General features: G+C 42.0%; 1 long non-coding RNA gene across 1 annotated transcript in view; it reads right to left on the reverse strand.

Moving 5' to 3' along the window:
* Nucleotides 1-16,287: 16,287 nt before the first annotated feature.
* LOC102552637 (uncharacterized) overlaps nucleotides 16,288-21,540 on the reverse strand; it is an 88,096-nt gene continuing 82,843 nt past the window's right edge. The window contains exon 7 of the long non-coding RNA XR_593472.4: nucleotides 16,288-16,391. This is a non-coding gene — a long non-coding RNA (uncharacterized LOC102552637). The remainder of the gene's footprint in view (nucleotides 16,392-21,540) is intronic.

The following is a 21,540-nucleotide window of genomic DNA, read 5'->3' on the forward strand; positions in this document are numbered from 1 at the left end:
ATACTACTCAGCTATTAAAAACAATGACCATGAAATTCTTAGGCAAATGGATGGAACTAGAAAATATCATCCTGAGTAAGGTAACCCAATCACAGAAAAACACACATGGTATGCATTCATGATAAGTGGATATTAGCTAAAAATCTTGGAATACCCAAGATACAATTCACAGACCACATGAAACTCAAGAAGAATAATGACCAAAGTGTGGATGCTTTAGTTCTTCTTAGGAGGGGGAACAAAAATATTCACAGGAGGAAATATGGAGACAAAGTTTGGAGAAGAGATTGAAGGAAAGGCCATCCAGAGACTGTCCCACCTGCCCCACCCAGACAATATTGTGGTTACCAAGAAGTGCATGCCAGCAGGAGCCTGAGAGGTTCTGCCAGAGACTGAAAATTACAGAGGAAGATGCTCACAGCCAACCATTGAATTGAGAACAGGATCCCCAATGGAGGAGTTAAATAAAGGACTGAAGGAGCTGAAGGGATTTGCAACTACATAGGAATGACAATATCAACCAACCAGACTCCCCAGAGCTCCCAGGGACTAAACCACCATCCCCAGAGTACATAGGGATGGACCTATGGCTCCCATTGCAAATGTGCAGAGGACGGCCTTGTCGGGCATCAATAGGCGAAGAGGCCCTTGGTCCTGTGAAGGCTCAATACTCCAGTATAGGGGAATGTCAGGGCGAGGAGGTAGGAGGGAGTGGGTGGGTGGGGGACACCTTCATAGAAGCAGGGGGAGATAATGGGTTTCTGGAAGATAAACAGGGAAAGGGGATAACATTTGAAATGTAAATAAAAAATTCAATAAAAGAAAAAGATTTGGAATAAAAAAATCTCATCGTGGGTCTCTTCCATTTATCGAGTATCTTTCCACCAAGCTACTTGTTAAATGCGAGGTGCCTTGCTCCCACTTCAAAGTCTGGTTTGTTCATGGAGATAGCGTGTTTGAGTCTGCTTAACATGCTTTATTTACATTCCCCAGAGCTAAAATGAAGACGTTGTTTTAAGAAGGTGGCATTTTAAAGCAGCCTAAAGTGTGAAGATTTGAGCATTCAGCAAAGGAGTGGGTCCACTTGTCTTTTATCTAGATGGTAATTAGAACTCCCTGAAGACAGAAAATCAATGCCTTGTAAAGGAGAATAATCTAGCTGTTACTTCATCGAGTAAGCATCAAGCCACCCACTGACTTTCTCTAAGAGTATGTGTGCTCATCACCTAGTTTCAAACGATGTTCATAGCGCCGTCTAAATCGCGAATATGAAGTTATGACATTAACAAGACTGATGGGGACACATAGTCAATAGGAGCAGAGTTTGGTGACACCTTAATGTTCCACTCACTCATTACTCTGGAGAAGCAACTCTATTTAAAATAGCATCTTACTTAATACTTTACACATAATCATTGTTCTAAATAACAACTCTATTTAAGCCAAGTTAGCGAGGATCTTTTAGATGGAGGCCCTTCTTTTCACCCCATTTACCATCCCCTACAGGAACAGGATAATTTTAATGTGAGGTATTAAACATTGGTGATGGCTTGCCCCCAGCAGAGACTGATGGAAAGGACTGTTGGCGGTCGGGAATTAGAGCTGCAGGGAACATCCAGAACTACACAGGAACAATCTAGGATGAAGGAAGAGAGAACTTTAGCTGGAATGCTAGTCTTCCAGCAGCAGGCCAGTGTGTCATCTCCTACATCTTCTGTTTAAACACTGACATCAAGCCTCTCTTGACAGGAACAATGTATTTCTTAAGAACAGAACAATGGAGAAGCTATTACAACTGCACCACAGGTCCAGGTTTCTTTCTCTTTTGAGTTCATTTGCTCAACAAATATTTCCACAGACAAGTGCTAGGACCAGGGCAGCAACGGTGAGTGGAGACCCTGCTTCACGACGCTCAGCACCTGAGGTGCGAGAGAGAGGAAAGACGCAAGGATGCAGAAATGTAGCACACAGTATGAAAGTGTAGGAAGCATTGTGAAAAGAACAAATGTGTCTTCCCACAAATGAAAAAGAAATGGGAGGAGTAATTAAAATGGAAAGCAATTTTATTTCTGCCAACTCTCCACCAAACAGATAATTAATGTAGAAACAACCTTGGCACTGTATGATCATAATTCCCGCACTACGAAGGCCAGGGCAGAAAGATGAAGAATTTAAGCCCGATGTGATGCTACATACAGAGTTCTTGTTTTCAAACACTATAACCAAAATTAATTAATAGAAATGTGGACTGAGAGCAGAAGGGGGGTGGTGGTTGAGGGGATAAATGTGCATGGTTCAGGGAGAAAAAAGAGCAGATGCAAAGGAGGAAACATGGCTGCCAGTCATAGTTGACTTAGATATTGTAAATATGTCAAGAAAGCATGATAGCACCCATTGGTAATTGTCATGGCAAACTGCAAGTGATAAACATATTTGAAGAGTAAAGGCCCTTTGAACTCTTCCATGTGCATGAATGCATGAGTGTGTTGCACGTGTGTGAACATGAATATGTGTGTGTATGTGAGTGTGCATGTGTGTGAGTATGTGTGCATATGAGTGTGTATATGGGACTGTGTATATGTGTGTGAGTATATATATATATATATATGTGAATGTGGGTGAGTGTGTGTACTTGTGTGTGTATGTAAGTGTGCTGCATATATATGAACATGTGTGTGAGAGTATGTGTGTGTAAGAGTGTATTGTGTGAGTGTGTGCATGTGTATGTGTATGTTTGTGTGCATGCATTTGTGTGTATGAGTGTGTGAGTGTGCATGCACGTGTGAGAGTGTGTGTGTATAAACATGCACGTGTATTGTGTATGAGTGTGTATGTACATGTATGTGTGTCTGAGTGTGCATGTGTGTGGTTGTTTCAAGCAAGAGAATTACAATTCTCAAAGTAAGAATTTTAAGACCACCTGACATGCTAGAGTCCCATGATTGCTTGATTATTCCCCTGCTTTATTTTGTCAAACACTTTTAAAAATAAATTTCACCCGGGTAAAGCTTGTAAGTGTTGATCAAAACCCTTCGCTCGGAACTTTGGAAAGCAGGTATCTAAATTCTGAGGGTGTCCTCGATATTTAGATAACAAAGCACTATTTTTAAAATCTGTTTCATTAGTGCCACTTAATCCTTGTGAAGGGATAATACATTTTTAATTAAGGGCAGATAAATCTTTCTGCCACTCCCTCTTACTGAGAGACTGACAAATGGAAGAATAAAAATGCAGAATGTCACCTTACTGCCACATTTCCCTTTGAAAAGGAAGAATGGGCAGAAATAGCCCATTGTTTTAGTCAAGGCTTTGAGTCTTTGCATATTCAAAATTATGCCTGGAGCCTTGCCAAGCATGTTACAGAACTAAATTGTTCAGCATAATAAGGTGATTTGAGCATGGTGAGGGTGGCTGATGATGGAGGCCAGGGGAAAAAGGAAGTTGGTGATTACAGATTAGAGAGGAGGATGGGTAAGACCCTGGTGTGTAAATCTCTCTTGTTTCTCTCCAACCTTCAGTGGCTTCTTACCTACTGTGCTGTGATGTGCACGATGTTTTTATGTGTCTGTGTATTGGTAAAGAAACTCATAAATGGAGAAAGATGTTTTTAGAAGTATAAATATTGGTAGAGTTTCATAAACACATGAATCTATTAACATGCAAGAACATGGTACAGAAGACTGTGTTATAAAAAACTGGAAAGAAGAAGAAACAAAACCCTGAAAGACATGGACTGCAACCTGCATTAGCCTAGAATAGCTATGGGACACGGGTTACGTTTTCTAAGTGCCTTTTCTTTTTAAATTATTTTCAAAGCCAGAGTGGTACTGGAATTTTACTACTAAACAATGAAAATTCAAAATCTAGAATAAAGTTACTTCTCTAGCCAAAGGAAGCCCTATTAAACGGATAAACCACATCAAACCGTGGGAATACTGGGCCCCTCCCCTGTGTTGCACATCTCTAGTTTAAACATCTGAAATGCCTTATGGTTCCTGTAATCGGAGTGTGCTTCACACTGTTCTCCTCATGCTGGCCCACAAGGCTAAGGCTTAGATGGCAACTGCACTGGCTGGCTATGTTTGCGTCTTTGGCTTTCCTCATGATAAATGCATGGATCCGTGAATGAGTCCACACATTTATTCCCTCTTTGGTGTCTAGGAAAACGTAGTTACCCTTCATCCAACTTGCACAAAGCTATGTAAGTGTGCTCTGACGTTTTATTTTCTGAGAAAGGGCTTCATGTTTTAGAGACTACTCTTCTTCATCCTAAGAACAATCCTATGCTAAGGAGATGCAGTTTTTACTAGGTGAAACCAAGCAGCCAGAATTATGTGTTTATGAGAAGTGGGCACTTTTATAGTGAAGGGCACATGTGTGCATGAGCGTGTGTGCATGTATGTCTGTGTGTGCACATGTATATGTGTATGTATGCATGTGTGTGCACATATATGTGTATGCAGATGTGTGGATATGAGTGTACATGTATGTGTGCATGTGTATGTGTGCTTATGTGTGTGTATATTTGTGTGTCCCAACATGCATGTGGAGTCTCCCCAGGAAACTCACATGCATGCAAGCATACACACACACACACACACACATATACATATATATATATATATATATATATATATATATATATATAGTTCATGCTTAAGCAATGGTTTCTCATGCATATTTTAAATAAATGGAAAGAAAATGTGTTGTATCTTACATCTGGCTTCTTTCAGTTCACATGTGCTCATGGTTCATATTGTATTATGCATAATGATAGAGTGCCTTGGGTGTAAAACAGGGTTTCTATAACATTATAGATGACGTTCCTCATCTATTTTCTGTCACCACAGAAGGGAATGTCTATTGAGACTGTCAATCCTCCAAGATACTCTGTCTTCCTTGTGCAAACAAATCCAGGAAGAAGAGGCTGCAGGAGAGAACCACGGGCTACAGATGCAAAATGTCCCTCCTTCCCAAGCTCCTCATATGAGCCTACATGTGGTCACAGGCAGTTTCCCCCAAAGGACCCAACAATCTCCCTTAGGAGAGAGGCTGCCCCTCATTATGTACTCTAATAAAGTCTCATTTCTTGAAGGCAGACTCTGGTCTCTTTCTGCCTCTGTCTCTTTACACCGTCTCAGAAGTCTAACACATAATATACTTTTAGCAGCTTAATAATACTCTTCTGTATTGATATACCACGTTTGTTCACATGCCCCTCCGTCGTTTGGTGACAGTTCCAGTTGTTTATAATCAGGATTAGGAATAACTAATGCTGCTGGAAATGTGGTGCCCCATTTTGGGCATCAGGCATTACTTGGGAAACAGATCCATTTCTTAGGTTGTTAGTCTTCTTAATAAAAAGAATTTTAAAACATATTCAAAGGGGGATTGGGAGTAATTTTATTAAATTTTGAGAGAAAAAACAGCATGGTGGGCAAGTTGCACTTCTTAGTACTTGTGAAGAAGAGTAGAATAGAGAAGAAGGAGACAACCACAGTTGTTTGTGACCAACCACATGGCAGGTAAGACAGAGGAAGTAGCTTCAAATAGAAAGTGAGAAAGCTGAGGGTGGTGAAAGGTATGCCCAGGCTCTTAGAAGATATGTAAAGAATAAAATAAATAAATAAATAAAATAACCAAGCAGGCAAAGCTTCATAGAGGTAGCTCTCAAACCATGTCACTGCCTTCTTTACGTCTATAGTTGATTAACTAATTAATTAATTTTATGGAGTGTGTCTTAGTCGGGGCTGTCTAGAGTCACAGAACTATGGGTAGTCTCTATATAGTAAGGGAATTGGTTGATGACTTACAGTCTGTAGTCCAACTCCCCAACCATGGTCAGCAGCAGCTGTGAATGGAAGTCCAAGGATCTAGTGGTGGCTCAGTCCCACAAGGCAAGCAGGCAAAAAGAGAGAGATTCTTCCTTCTTCCAATGTCCTTATGTAGATCTTCAGCAGAATATATGTCCCAGATTAAAGGCGTGTACCACCATGCCTGAATCTGGGACTTGCTTTGTCCTGATGACCTTGAACTCAGAGATCTCCTTGCCTTAGACTCCTGAGATTTCATAGCCACTTTGCCTCAAGATCTCCACACTAAGATCCAGGTCAGAAACTTGTATCTCCCAGCCTCAAGATCAGGATCACAGGTGAACCTTCCAATTCTCGATTGTAGTTCATTCCAGATAGAGTCAAGCTGACAACAAGAAACAGCCACTACAGAGCATGAAAAAGACTTTATCAGATTTTAAAAGAAAAACCACATGGCAACAAGCTGTATGTCTCAGCTGCTGTCTGGAGGAGGTAGATGGAGAAGAAGCCTCATCATTTGAGTTAAAGCCAGTATGGTGGTCAATCACCCAATAGACGCACAGCCATGCGTGGGCAGGCTGCTAGAGATAAGTGTAAAAGTGCTAAGGTGATAGAGAAAGCATCTAGGCTCTGGTCAGTGTCCAAACAGAAGGACACAAGAGAAGTAACACAAATTATACCTGCTTGAACTGGAACTCAGAAAACTCGTCAGAACCAGCAGACTCTGTGGAAACTCTGGAAAGAGACTGCACAAATTGTGGGGAATCTGGGATGAAGAACTAGAACATCTTACTAAAGAAACAATTCTTCTTTCTCTCTCTTTAGTGTGACTTAAGGTGGTCCCACCTTCCTGGAGGGTGGCTGACCTGTCCAATTGGAGTGTTAGGTCACCACCCAGGTCAGAGACTCTATTCTCTTTACCTAAAGGAAAGTTTTCTCTTAATGGGCCTGTACCGAGAGGGTGGCATCCCTCCTTCTGAAAGGGTGACCCTACAGTCATTTAGGAAATGTATTGAAGTCGCACGATAGATGTAAACCATTTCCCTGTGAATATCTTGAGACTCAGTTACAAAGCTGTTGCAGAGGGAATTAATGTCTGGATCTGAGTCTCAGTTCCCACATCACACACAGCCTCCAGGGTGTTCATTTAGGAGATAAGAAAGAATGTTCTCTCCTGGCCAGAGAACAGAAGACATTATTGGAGCTGCTGTTTCCTGGGGTTCTGTCTCTAAGTCTGCCTAACTAGTTTCTATCTCCTCTTCTTACTGTTACCCACTCTGAAGAAGTCATCCTAACTGCCATTTAGGGAACTAGGGTATTGATGTGTATGGTTTTTTTTTTTTTTTGAGGTGAGTGGAGTCTTTAGGTGTGACAATTGAGATATACCTCTCCAGGGGAAGTACCTAGGGGACCCTGGAAGTGCGCTGGTGGCTCCACTTGTATAATAGCAAGAAGAATAAATGAGATCCTGGACAGAGGGCAAATGTCAAACCTTTGGCCACTGAGATGTTGTTTCTTCTACTTTTTATACTATGTAAATGGCTAAGGTGTGAATTACTGTAGATTACTTTTAATTGTGTATTTTTTCTCCCTTTCTACTAAGAATAGTCACAGAAGAAAGGATATAGCAATATGATTCAGTGAAGGTGGGATAAGATTCTGTAACAATGGCCTCACCTAACCCCATCCCTGATGGAAGAGAATATCAATCTATTCGTTGTCTGCATACCCCAATCAGCTGGAACACAGACCTGGAAGTCCTGGATGGATTGGAGGTCCAAGACCAGGCCACGTCTCTGATTATTTAGTGCAAGTTTTGATGAAGGAAGAAAGCAAAGAAGAAGACAAAATTGCATGGACACTGGATTTTGTGCGCTGGGAAACAAAGAATACACAGTCCCTAATTATCTTTCCGGTATTGGTTGGTCTACATTGATATTAGGAGTATCCAATTTTCATCACAAAAGCATGCCTTGTCTGACTGGGGTTTTAGTGCAGTGGTAGATATCTTAGCCCAAGCCATAGGTTCAATCCCTTGCCCCACATTTTTTAAAAAGTTCTCCTTGATTGGATCAGCAGGTGTTTTGTCATAATATATGAAAATGTGGTACCCACCTCATCTACACTTTAAGACTGTTACTCCATACTCACTTGTAAAAGAAAACGGATTGAAAGCTCTCCTCATGTAAATCCATGCTGCTTTACTATGCACATGATACACTCCAACTTTTGCTCCTTGAGCTTTTTGGACATTTTAAAGGGATCAGTGTAGCAATTGGGCCACTTTGAACCACACACACATTTGCTCTAGTGAATGGAGATATCCATTTAAGTAGAGGGAATACTGTCCCCCTGTGTGCAGGTGGACTAAGATCTAGGTAAACACCCATTCCAAACTTACCACTCTGTCTATTACTTATAAAGATACCCAGCAACTAGTCCTTTAAACAATTGTTCACAAGGGCGGACATGTTATTTCCAATGTATTGAGTAACCTGAATAAACACAAGAGCCCTCCACCTCTCTCCTACAGCACCAGTTAGCCATATCATCATATACTGCTGTGCACAGCACCAAATCTACCCCATAACTCCAGGTATTGTTCTCGGCTTATAAGATAGTTCATGAAACTATTAAGATTTTGTAATTACCATAAGGAAGAAGACATTAACATGCAGCAATCTATAATGTTTTCCTATTGGTCAAAATTAGACCAGCATTCAGGCCCTGACAAAAATGTGTATAGCAATGAAACAGCAGATAAAATGAAAATATTGACTAAAATATCATTAGCAATGATGGCTACTGTTGGTGTTCACTTGACAGTTGGTAAGGCGCATTTCTGGTTGGCTGTGAATGTGCTTTATAAATGGGAGACATGTGGGTCAATGACCTGAGTGTAGAAGAGTATCCCAAAGCTGGTGACACACACCACCAGGCATGGTGCCAGCCGTGAGGAAGAACACTAAAGAGTAAAGCAGTCACCTAGGCCCTCAGTTCTTCTCAGGCATGCATGACGTCATTGCTTTCCTGGACCCTGGGGAACTGATTCCTGATTCTTCTTCAACAATGATTCCGTATCTTGGTACCAGTTTTTCTGTATTATTCACATTTCAGTCTTTTGCTATGAAAAAATATCCCAAGTCACTCAACTTAAAGAAATAGAAATTTCATTTTGGGTTGTGACTTTTTTGAGATTTGAATTCACAGTTGCTTATATTTGTCGTTTTGAGCCTAGGGTGGTACAGACATCATGGAGGAGACCATATGGCTAATTCCATGATAGCTGAGAAGGAGAGACAGAGAGAATAATGGGACTGGGTTCCAGTAATCCTTTCAAAATACATCTCCAAGGACCTAACTTCTTTCCACTGGGCCCCATCTTCTATATATTTCATTGTCTCTTAATAGCCATACAGATTGACTACCAAACCTTTAGCAGATGGCCCTTCAAGGGACACTTGACCTCCCCGTTGTAGCTGGGTTTGGCGGTGTGTCTATAATCAATCCCAGATTAGGGAAATTGAAGCAGAGGCACCCCAAGATGGAGGGCATCCTGTGTGACACAGCACTGCCAGCTTGTGCTACATAGCAAGAGCCTTTCTGAAGAGAAAAACTTTTTGGGGAAAAAAAAAGGCATCTGAATCATATGAAGTGCTGATTGCCATTTTGTACAACAGAAGTTCCGTAGGAATGACAGGTCACGTGAATTGCAGCTGTGGATCGCGTTTTTCAGACGCCAGGTCAATCGCTTCGTTCCGTTTCTCCATGATGAACACATTGTTATAGATCTGCAACATTAGAACACTTCCGTCTTATCCCATTGTAGTTTTAAGTTTTTTTAAACATAAATTGAGTGTCGTGATTCTTTCGATAACAATGTGGTTTTGAGTTACGAGTTCTGAGTAAGCCCCGTATGTGGAATTCTAATTAAAGCAGTACTTACTAATCACGCTGTTTTATTGACTCTGGAAGACCAATATTTTCTTACATAGCCCGCGGTTGTAAAATATGGTCTCATTTATTTTCCAAAACTGTCATAATTACTAATTTAATAACTGAACAAAAGAAGCTTTCATATACATACTGATCTCATTTCTGTGTGTCTCGCTGCATTCTTTCAGGTGACTACATAGTCAGGGAATTGTTTATTGTAAAAACATTAGTTATAGATTTGTAAAGTACCACTAAAAGAAAGAAGGGGAAAAATACTAAGTGCTTGTTTTTCTCCATTAATTAATTTATTAACTTTACATTCCAATCACTGCCTCCCTCCCTACCCTACCCCCAGCTCCTCCTGGTCCTCTCCTCACACCATCACTCCCTCTATTACCCTTCCCTTTCTCCTCTGAGAGGATGGAGGGCTGCCCTGGGTATCCCCCGACCCTGGCACATTAAGTCTCTTCATGGCTAGGTGCATCATCCTCGCTTACTGAGGCCAGACAAGGCAGCCCTGTTAGAGGAACAGGATGCACAGACAGGCAACGGCTCTAGGGACCACCCCTGCTCCAGTTGTTGGGAGGCCCGCGTGAAGACTAAGCTGCACATCTGCTAGATACTTGCAGGGGCTGGGGCTAGGTCCAGCTTGTGTGTGCTCTTTGGTTGGTGGTTCAGTACCGGAGAGCCCCCAAGGGTCCAGGTTAGTTGATGCTGTTGGTGTTCCTGTGGAGTTTCTATCCCTTCAAGGTCTTTAATTCTTCCCCGAGGCTTCCGTAAGACTTCCGGAGCTCTGTCTAATGTTTGGCTGTGAGTGTCTGCAATCTGCTTTAGTAGTCAGCTGCTGAGTGGAGTCTCTCAGAGGACAGAAATACCAGTTCCTGTCTGCAGGCATAGCACACTATTAATAATAGTATCAGGGATTGGTGCTTGCCCACGGGATGGGTTTCAAGTTGGGCCAATTATTGCTTGGCCATTCCTTCAGTCTCCGCTCCATTTTTGTTCCTGATTTGGGATCAAAGGTTTTAGAGGTGGGTTGGTGCCCTTATCCTTATACTGGGTTTCCTGCCTGGGTACAGGAGGTGGATATTTCAGGTTCCCCTACTGCTTGGAGTCTCAGCTAGAGTTGCCCCCATAGACTCCAGGGAGCCTCCCCATCTCAGGTCTTTGCCACATTCTAGAGATGTCCCCACTCTGCCAACCCTGCCGCCTTCTGATTTCTGATGTCAGACAAGCCATCCTCTGATACATTTGATACATTCTCCTGGTCCCCTGGCCATTTCTCTTATGTCTCTCCACATCGGCTTCTGGCCCTCCCATTCCTGTCTTCCTCCCCTCTCCCAACACGTTCCTTCCCTCTATCTGCCTCCTGTGGCTATTTTACTCCTCTTTCGGAGTGAGATTCAAGCATTGTCACTTGGACCTTCCTTTTTGTTTAACTTCTTAAGGTCTGTGGAGTAGCATCGTTGTCTTGTACTTTATGGCTAATATTCACTTAGCAGTAAGTGCATACCGTGCATGTTGTTTTGCATCTGGGTAACTTCACTCAGAATGATATTTTCTAGTTCCATCCATTTGCCTGCAAAATTCACGATGTCCTTGTTCTTAGTAGCCGAATAGTATTCCATTGTGTAAATGAACCACACTTTCTATATCCATTCTTCCATCGAGGGACATCAACGTTGTTTCCAGCTCCTGGCTATTAAGAATAAAGCTGCTATGAACATAGTGGAGCACGTGTCCTTGTGGGATGGTGGAGCATCTTTTGGGTATAAGCCCAAGAACACAATAGCTGAGTTTCCAGGTAGAACTATTCCTATTTTTATGAGAAACCATCAAATTGATTTCCAGAGTGGTTGTACCAGTTTACACTCCCACAAGCAATGGAGGAGTGTTCCCCTTGCTCCACATCCTTAACAGCCTGTGCTGTCACTTGAGTTTTTTTTTTTATCTTAGCCATTCTGATGGGTATAAGATGGGATCTCAGGGTTGTTTTGATTTGAATTTCCATGTTGACCAAAAAATTGTTTTTATTTTAAAAAAACAAATAAAATATAATAGCCACATATAAAGCAGGCCATCAAATAATCTTTGGATTTAAATGACCTTCTAACAACCTGTGTTTTCTGTAGCATAATATATGAAAAAAATGACATTTACATCTCTTTATAACCCTAGAAACTTACCTTGATGTACTTGCTCTAGGGAGTTCCTGCATATCCCAATTACTAAGAGTTACGGATGCCTGCAGGATGGCCCTGACACCAACAATCAGCACCCTCCGTGTCTCCTATCACCTTTCCAGAGCATCTCTGCTGCTCTCCATCTCCCAAATTTACAAAGAATTTCTTCCTGTGTTTCCTTTCTCAGAAACTATTGATAACAGCAATTGTTCACAAAATGGTTTATTTCCTTTATAAAGTCTCTATTGAAGGTGCCCATCACATTTTGACAAGCACTGCCAGAATACATGCTAGGGACACATCAAGATCATTATACCAGCAGTGCACAGACATCGGCAGGCAGCTGTGCAGAGGACAGGCTCCTATGGAATCTACTTAGTTACCAACTATCATTTTAAAGGCCAATTCCGTCTGAAAATAAAGAAGATAAATTATTCCAGTCCATCATTGATTCTGTAATAATGTTTTTTAAGTAACATTGACAACTCAAGAAGAAAAATGTGGTAACTTTTTTTTTCATTTTAAATAATTTGGGGCTGGGGTGAAGCTCAGAGGCAGAGTTCTGGTCTACCACCCTCAAGGCCCTGTGTTTCATTCTGAGTGCTACAGAGAAGCATTTTTGACAAGTTTAAGCTCTTACTTAAACTTGAGACCAATGATGAGTGAAAGGCATATCCTATCAAATTGCATACATGATATGCAAAATTAAGTCTACATTTTAACATGCCTCGCCTATTGTGGACATATTCTTTTATGAATTGTGTTTAACTACTTACTAAAGGTAGCTCTTTTCCTTTGTGTGTGCATGCACGTGTGAGTGTCTCTGTGTGTGTGTGTGTGTGTGTGTGTGTGTGTGTGTGTGTGTGTAAAAGAACAGTTTTTTAAAAGGCCATGAATTTGAAAATGGGCCAGGAGGATATATAGGAAGGTTTTGATTGAATAAATGGAAAATTATGTAATTATATTATAATATCAAAAATTAAAAAGGAAACAAAGAGACTGTAGAGTTTCTGTGTGGGGCATCAGTATAGAGACATACCATGGAGACTGTAACAATGTCCCAAAAAATCAGAATGAGGAAGATTCCTTGGCAAACACAGGAGGTTCTGCTGTCTATATCAGAAATAAATATTTTATATTAATGAAGACAGCTGCCTTGGGCTGGGGAGATGGCTCAGCTGGTGAAGTATCTGCCATGCAAGTACGAGAGCATGAGCTTGACCCCCATAACACATGAAACACAGAGGTCGGTCAGTCTCCAGAACCCCAGTGGTGGAAGTGTGGAGTCAGGAAGACCACTGGGACTCACTCCTCAGTTACTCTTGCCTATTTGGTGAGATCAGAATTGGAAAGACCCTGTCTCAAAGAAAGTAGACAGCATTCCTTAAGTCAATCCCTGAGATTATTCTCCAGACTTCATGTACATGAACACATACATCTACTCCCACATAAGTATGCACACACACACACACACACACACACACACACACACACACACACACACACACACACACAAACATAAAGAACACATGCACACAGAAAGAAGGAAGAGAGACTATCTATTATTGATATTATTAATGATTTTATTCACTTACATCAAATGATATCCCCCTTTCTAGTTACCCCTCCACAGACCCCTATCTCATCCCTCCCTTCTCCCTCCCCTTTGCTTCTCCACCTACTCACCCAATCCTGCCTTACCACTCTAGCATCCCCCTACCCTGGGGCATTAAACCTCCACAGGACCAAGGGCCTCCCATCCCACTGATGCCAGACAATGCCATCCTCTAATACATATGTATCTGTAGCCACGGGTCCCTCCTGTGTGCTCTTTGGTTGGTGGTTTAGTTCCTGGGAGCTCTGGGTGGTCTGGTTAGTTGACATTGTTCAGACCATCATTAGTAAGTTCATGAATACAACCCATAAAATGATGTATCTAAAATCAGGAAGACTATATGATATCTACAACAGGGTTTTTTAAAGGTAGAGTTTTAATTTTACACTTGATAATTTATGTGATTTGATAGATTATTTATGCCTATCCCTCATCATTAGTCATGAAATTTTGTAAGAAAATTGTGTGTGTGTGTGTGTGTGTGTGTGTGTGTGTGTTTGAGGTGTTTACATGCACACATGTGTATTCATGAATCCATATTAGGGAGGGAAAGGGGAGATAAACACAGAAGACTGAGAGAGGGGTGTAGAATAGCAGAAAGGATGTTGGAGAGGGCCATAAAGATCACATATTAGATATCTACCTAAAAGGCAATCATACAATAAGTTAGTACATACATAGTTTAAATAAAATTTTCCCATCTAGGCTGGCAATGGTCCCCACAGAGCTGTAGATGGTCTAATAAAAACCTGGACACCAGGCATGAGAAGTTCTCTCTTGCGTCACTGGTCCAAGTTGTCCAAGAGACTCCCAAAACATTATAGGAGATTGTCATTGTCCTTGGTTGCTCCCCAGAGGTGGAAATTAAGTCTATTGCTGAAGACACCATGCACATCAGATATAGTACCCAGAAGACCTGAGCTGGATCTGACCTGTAATCTTTCCCCAAAAGACTGGCTCTTGTAGTAACAGAGAGCACTGTGCAAGCTTCTCTCCATTTATTGATTCAAATTTTCCCCATTGTAATTAGCTAAATGAGCAATATGAAAAGTCACCATCATGCCAGAGAGCCACTAAAGCAGTGTTGTGTAGTCCCGTGTCATAAAAAATATCCCTGATGCCTAGCAGAAGGCTCTGTGATTAGAGCTGCTTTCTCCAGAGGGTTTTGGGCAGAGCAACAAGAATCTTTGCTACTGCATCTCTTTGCAGGGACTGTCTGCCATGGAGTGAGCACACTATAGCAGCCCTGTGTTTAATCGCCAGGGCTCAGGAGCTTCTCTGACTACATAGGAAAGAGCAGTCTCATCACAGGATCTAGTTTAAGAAGCCTAAGAATGCCTCTCACGAGAGTCTTGCCCCAGATCGCATTACTCTAAAGCAACCAAGAGTGCTTAGATGTTCTAAATTCTGCTTTAGTCCTGTCTATTTTTTTAAGTGAGCTCTCATGGGAAAGAGAGGACTGTCTGGTGCATTTGTCAAGTCTCCTTTACCATACACAAACTATTTACTTGATATTGAAGTGAACATTTTGGCTTTAACTGTTTTTAAGTGCATGGATGTTTTCCTGCATTTTTCTGTTGTTCTATTATTATTCTACTAATATTTCTGTTATTCTTCCTCCAGCAAAGGTAAATGCCTGGTGCCCACAAAAGCCAGAGAAGGGCATCAGCTATTTTGGAAGTGGCGTTACAGTTGGTTGTGAGCAGCCATCTGGGTTCTGGGACTAAAACCCAGGTCCTTAGAGGAGCAGAAAGTGTTCAGATGATTAGGCCATCTCTACCCACCCCCCAACTTAGCATATCGCAATGCAGCAGTTTGGTTTGAGTTATGTAAAGCTTTGGTGTTGTTATTAATGTGTTGATTCACCAAGCTCAATATAAACATCCACATGTGCCCATATACACTTATATGTACAGTCAAAATGCTTGTGTGGTGCGTGTTGTTGTTGTATGCTTGTGTGCATGCGTTCACATGGCACTCAGAAACAGGGCTGCTCTTTTGCTCTTTGTGTACACCAACAGTGATGGAGACATTCTTTTCCCCCAGGAAACACTTGTAAGTTTGGACTAACCTGGCTAGATTTAGACTTCATAGAGACAGTGGTGGGCACAGTGTTCGCATTCAGCAAACAATGAGCAAAAGTGTGACCACTAGGTATGCATCATGGTCCCTTCAAAGTGAGAATAAAGGCTGAGAATTCATTTTAGTTTACAGAGGCTGTTAACAAGCTCTACAGGGAGTGACACAGGTGGGAACCCCTCACCTGGATGTGTCAAGAGAAGTTCAATTTGAACTTTAAGTCAAAACTCTTTTACCCATCGATTTTTTCTGCTTCAGAGCTGTTTTGTGTGCATTTTGATCTTCAGTAGACAGGAGATGCTAATGCTGACTGTAAGACACAGGGAAGGGTTTGCAGAAAGGAGGGAAGAAACCCACCATTTTGCTCAACTGCCGTGATGAAAATTGAAAATGATAAATCCTGTTGACAATGTAAGTTTCCAAATGCAACCTGCTTCATTTGAAACGTGTCACTGACTTCATTTAAATGCTTTTCTGCCCCAAGGTGGTAAACATTTAAAATGCCTGGGGGATTCATTCTAGGAACGTATCTTTTATCTCAAGTCACCACATCCTCTTCCTCTTTCCCCTTTGTTTTGTGGAGATGCACATGCCCACTTCTGGAACCACATTCCCCGATGCACACTGCTTTGAAAAGTGCACAAAATAGTTATTTGGGTTTCGAAGCATAAAATAAAAATGCCATTTTATTGTTATGTCTTTGGGGTATAAGACTCAAGCCACAGTTTCAGACAACTCTGCATTTATTTAGCCATTTAGCAGCATCTGCAGAAAAAAAGAATTAGGACTGGTTACCGAGAAGCCATGTTAAAAAAATAGTCTAAAGCCACCCCAAAAGCTGTAATTCAAAAAGCAATGACCATTTCTTTTCTCTTCAAATTATACATGTCCCAAATGGAATTTTCTACCATCCCTTTTCTCTTAAGATCCCTTGGAAAACAAAACATTTAGGTAGTATAATACCCCTTAAGAAAATGTGCTCTTCTTTTCTGGGCCATGGAAGCTTACAGAGGAACTAGAAAGGTGGGGGGGGGGGGGCTGTGCAAAACACATTATTTTTTTCCTACCTTCACCTAATAAAACCATATTTCTTCTAACGCTGCCACATGGTTGAGATTTCCCAAAGGGCCTCCAATGAACTCGCCATAAACCAAGTGCACAGGCCAGGCATTTCACCCCCTCCTCTTATAAGCTGATTTTGATGGTGTCTTTGTCATTCTTCAGCCTAGGAGTGTAGTTTAAGCAATGAAGCCTAAGTGTCCCCAAGGCTTTGCTGCCTCTCTGGTGATTTCTATCATATGTCTGTCCCTTATGTCTTGCCTCCTGAATGCGATGTGTGGGCACCACCCAATGACAGTGCCCCCACAGGTGCTGCTGGGGCTGATCACTTCTGTGCAGCAGCAGACCCCAGCAAACATCAACATCCTCTTCCCTGGACAGACAGATGTCTGTCCTTCCTGGGGCTTCTACACATCCTTATTCCTGTGATGTCACCACAGTAACCTCCACAACTGCTAACCATGACATTTCCAATGTCCCATGTGCTTACTGTTTCTCCTCTCCCTCCTTACCTATCTACTTTTAGCTATCTATCATCTATTTCCATTTACATATATAGCTTGCATATATACATGTGCGTATATTATTTGGGAGGAATATATATATATATATATGTATATATATATATATATATATATATATATATATATATATATTCTCCTGCTTCAGTCTCCCAGTTGCTGGGATTTACAACCACCATGCCTAGGCCTCATGCAGGCTTAAAGAGGGAATGATTTTCAGTACTCACCTGGTCTTTATATTTCAAACCTTTGTGCAGGAATCAGGATATGATTTTGAAAAGGCCAACTAAGGACCTGTGTGACTTCTACCAGGAATCTGACACCTTTAGTCTTTCTAGGGGCTTAGGGTCTTTCATACAAACCCCAAAAGCATGCCTGTGCTGAATGTATCCATGCATCCCTCAATACTAGGCTCAACACAGAGGACGGAAACTGGGAAATTTGATCAGCCATGCTCGGATGTATTCTATAGGGACACACACGTCACACAGTGGATGTTGGGAGCAAGGGTTACAATGATGAATTCTGTTTGAAAGTTAGATATTATAAAGACTGAAAAATGCTTATAAGGGTATAGTTGGAAAGTTTTACTTGCTGTAGTAGTAGCCGAAAGTTCAGGTATGATATCCCAAGCTCGGAGGACCAAAAGGAAAGTGGTGAGTTGTGTTCGTGAACAGTAAACAGAGCCGGTGCTGGAGATCCCACAGAATGTTTATTTTAAGATGGGCCATGGACAGAAGATGGAGCTGTACTGGCTAACACAATTTAAGCGAAAGCATAATTCAACGAAGGCGGTTGGTGATACATCCATATAAATCAGATTTTTTTTCCAATCCTGACTCACAGGAAAACCAACCAAGCAAACGACAAACAAATCTGAAAACCACAGGCTTTTCAGAAGTGAAATGAATAAGTATCCGGTGGTAAAATGCTGGGTCATGGGTATGTGAAAATTGCCAAATCTGCTCTGGTTGATAGAGACCTGGGGGAAATCGGGTCCTAGTAGACCTGGGCAGAGCAGACTGCTGTATTTGGTCACAGCGGTATCTTGTGTAGACAACCCTTTCCAGCTTCACCTCCAGGACGCTCTGCCTCAAAGGAAAAGGCCAGGGCCAACTCAGTCAGTCATTCAGTGAGCATGTGCAAACACAATGCAGTGCAAAGTGGCAGGATTCCTGATAACAGGACTACCTGACTGAAAAGCCCTATTCCCCATACAAGGTCAGAGCGTGGGCGGAAAGGAAAGCAGCTTCCACATCCTGCCTTTCTTCAGACCCAATTATGCATGTTAACTTTGTTGTTTTGTAGGGCATCAGATTGGGTATGGATTACAAGAAGTAATAATAATTAAAACACTTTCCTATAGAAGACCAACCTAGTCTAGAATAAATACCACAAACTTTCTTGTTATAACTTTATGTCTATGGATGTTTTATACACACACACACACACACACACACACACCTGATACCCTCAAAGGCCAGAACAGGGCATTAGGCCCCCTGGAACTGGAATTACTGACTGTTGTAAGGCACCATGTGGATGCTGGGAATTAAACCCAGATCCTCTGGAGGAGCAGCCAATGATCTTAGCTGGGGCCATTCCCCTAATACCCCACTGTGAAGTTTCTTAATTACTTCCAAAGTCCTCAGGATGCCTTCAGATATTCCACAGTCAGCATCATATTTATGGGACGGAAAATTCAGAAACTGGGATTAAGGAACTTGCTACCAAGACTGAAAGTCTAATTCCTGAGACCCACAACATGGAGGGAAGGACAGAACTGACTTCTGCAAGTTGTACATTGACCTAGACCTACACACACACACACACACACACACACACACACACACACACACGCACCAGCACTTGGGAGGCAGAGGCAGGCAGATCTGTAAGTTCACAGACACCTGGTCCAGAAGTGAGTTCCAGACAGCCAGGGCTGTTACACAGAGAAACGTTGTCTTAAAAAAACAAACAACAGGGAAGTCCCACACCCGCGGATCCCGGCCCGCAGCAGCTCTCTGCTCCCAAACCCCGTGGGAGAGAGACCTCACCGCCTGATCAGGTGGGCACTCCTGAGGCTGCAGAGCGGAGGAGACCACCAACACTGCCCACCCCTGCCCACATCCCTGGCCCAAGAGGCAACTGTATAAGGCCTCTGGGTTCCCGTAGGGGAGGGCCCAGGAGCGGCAGGACCCCTGCGCCTGAGACACCGCCGGAACCTGAAGGAAACAGACCGGATAAACAGTTCTCTGCACCCAAATCCTGTGGGAGGGAGAGCTAAACCTTCAGAGAGGCAGACACACCTGGGAAACCAGAAGAGACTGCACTCTGTGCACATCCAGACGCCAGAGGAAAACACCAAACGTCATCTGGAACCCTGTGCATGGAGGCTCCCGGAAAGAGCGGCGCAGATCTTCCCGGTTGCTGCTGCCTCGGAGAGGACTTAGGCAGCACCCCACGAGCAAACTTGAGCCTTGGAACCACAGGTAGGACCAACTTTTCCCCTGCAAGAAACCTGCCTGGTGAACTCAAGACACAGGCCCACAGGAACAGCTGAAGACCTGTAGAGAGGAAAAACTACACGCCCGAAAGCAGAACACTCTGTCCCCATAACTGACTGAAAGAGAGGAAAACAGGTCTACAGCACTCCTGACACACAGGCTTATAGGACAGTCTAGCCACGGTCAGAAATAGCAGAACAAAGTAACACTAAAGATAATCTGATGGCGAGAGGCAAGCACAGGAACCCAAGCAACAGAAACCAAGACTACTTGGCATCATCGGAGCCCAATTCTCCCACCAAAGCAAACACGGAATATCCAAACACACCAGAAAAGCAAGATCTAGTTTCAAAATCATATTTGATCATGATGCTGGAGGACTTCAAGAAAGACATAAAGAACTCCCTTAGAGAACAAGTAGAAGCCTACAGAGAGGAATCGCAAAAATCCCTGAAAGAATTCCAGGAAAACACAATCAAACAGTTGAAGGAATTAAAAATGGAAATAGAAGCAATCAAGAAAGAACACATGGAAACAACCCTGGACATAGAAAATCAAAAGAAAAGACAAGGAGCTGTAGATACAAGCTTCACCAACAGAATACAAGAGATGGAAGAGAGAATCTCGGGAGCAGAAGATTCCATAGAAATCATTGACTCAACTGTCAAAGATAATGTAAAGCAGAAAAAGCTACTGGTCCAAAACATACAGGAAATCCAGGACTCAATGAGAAGATCAAACCTAAGGATAATAGGTATAGAAGAGAGTGAAAACTCCCAGCTCAAAGGACCAGTAAATATCTTCAACAAAATCATAGAAGAAAACTTCCCTAACCTAAAAAAAGAGATACCCATAGGCATACAAGAAGCCTACAGAACTCCAAATAGATTGGACCAGAAAAGAAACACCTCCCGTCACATAATTGTCAAAACACCAAACGCACAAAATAAAGAAAGAATATTAAAAGCAGTAAGGGAAAAAGGTCAAGTAACATATAAAGGCAGACCTATCAGAATCACACCAGACTTTTCGCCAGAAACTATGAAGGCCAGAAGATCCTGGACAGATGTCATACAGACCCTAAGAGAACACAAATGCCAGCCCAGGTTACTGTATCCTGCAAAACTCTCAATTAACATAGACGGAGAAACCAAGATATTCCATGACAAAACCAAATTTACACAATATCTTTCTACAAATCCAGCACTACAAAGGATAATAAAGGGTAAAGCCCAACATAAAGAGGCAAGCTATACCCTAGAAGAAGCAAGAAACTAATCATCTTGGGAACAAAACAAAGAGAAGAAAAGCACACAAACATAACCTCACATCCAAATATGAATATAACAGGAAGCAATAATCACTATTCCTTAATATCTCTCAACATCAATGGCCTCAACTCCCCAATAAAAAGACATAGATTAACAAACTGGGTACGCAATGAGGACCCTGCATTCTGCTGCCTACAGGAAACACACCTCAGAGACAAAGACAGACACTACCTCAGAGTGAAAGGCTGGAAAACAACTTTCCAAGCAAATGGTCAGAAGAAGCAAGCTGGAGTAGCCATTCTAATATCAAATAAAATCAATTTTCAATTAAAAGTCATCAAAAAAGATAAGGAAGGACACTTCATATTCATCAAAGGAAAAATCCACCAAGATGAACTCTCAATCCTCATCTTCGGTTGGTTTATATACAAGTGTGCAATTTCTAGGCTTGAAAGTAAAATGATGCTATCTGGTGCTGGATAGAGGAGCCTTATTTTTTATTATGGCAGCTTGCTATTTTTGTAACATGGTGATTTGGTTGAACACAATAAAGTAC

The sequence above is a fragment of the Rattus norvegicus genome, chromosome 7 (genome assembly GCF_036323735.1).
Source record: "Rattus norvegicus strain BN/NHsdMcwi chromosome 7, GRCr8, whole genome shotgun sequence".
Classification (NCBI taxonomy): domain Eukaryota; kingdom Metazoa; phylum Chordata; class Mammalia; order Rodentia; family Muridae; genus Rattus; species Rattus norvegicus.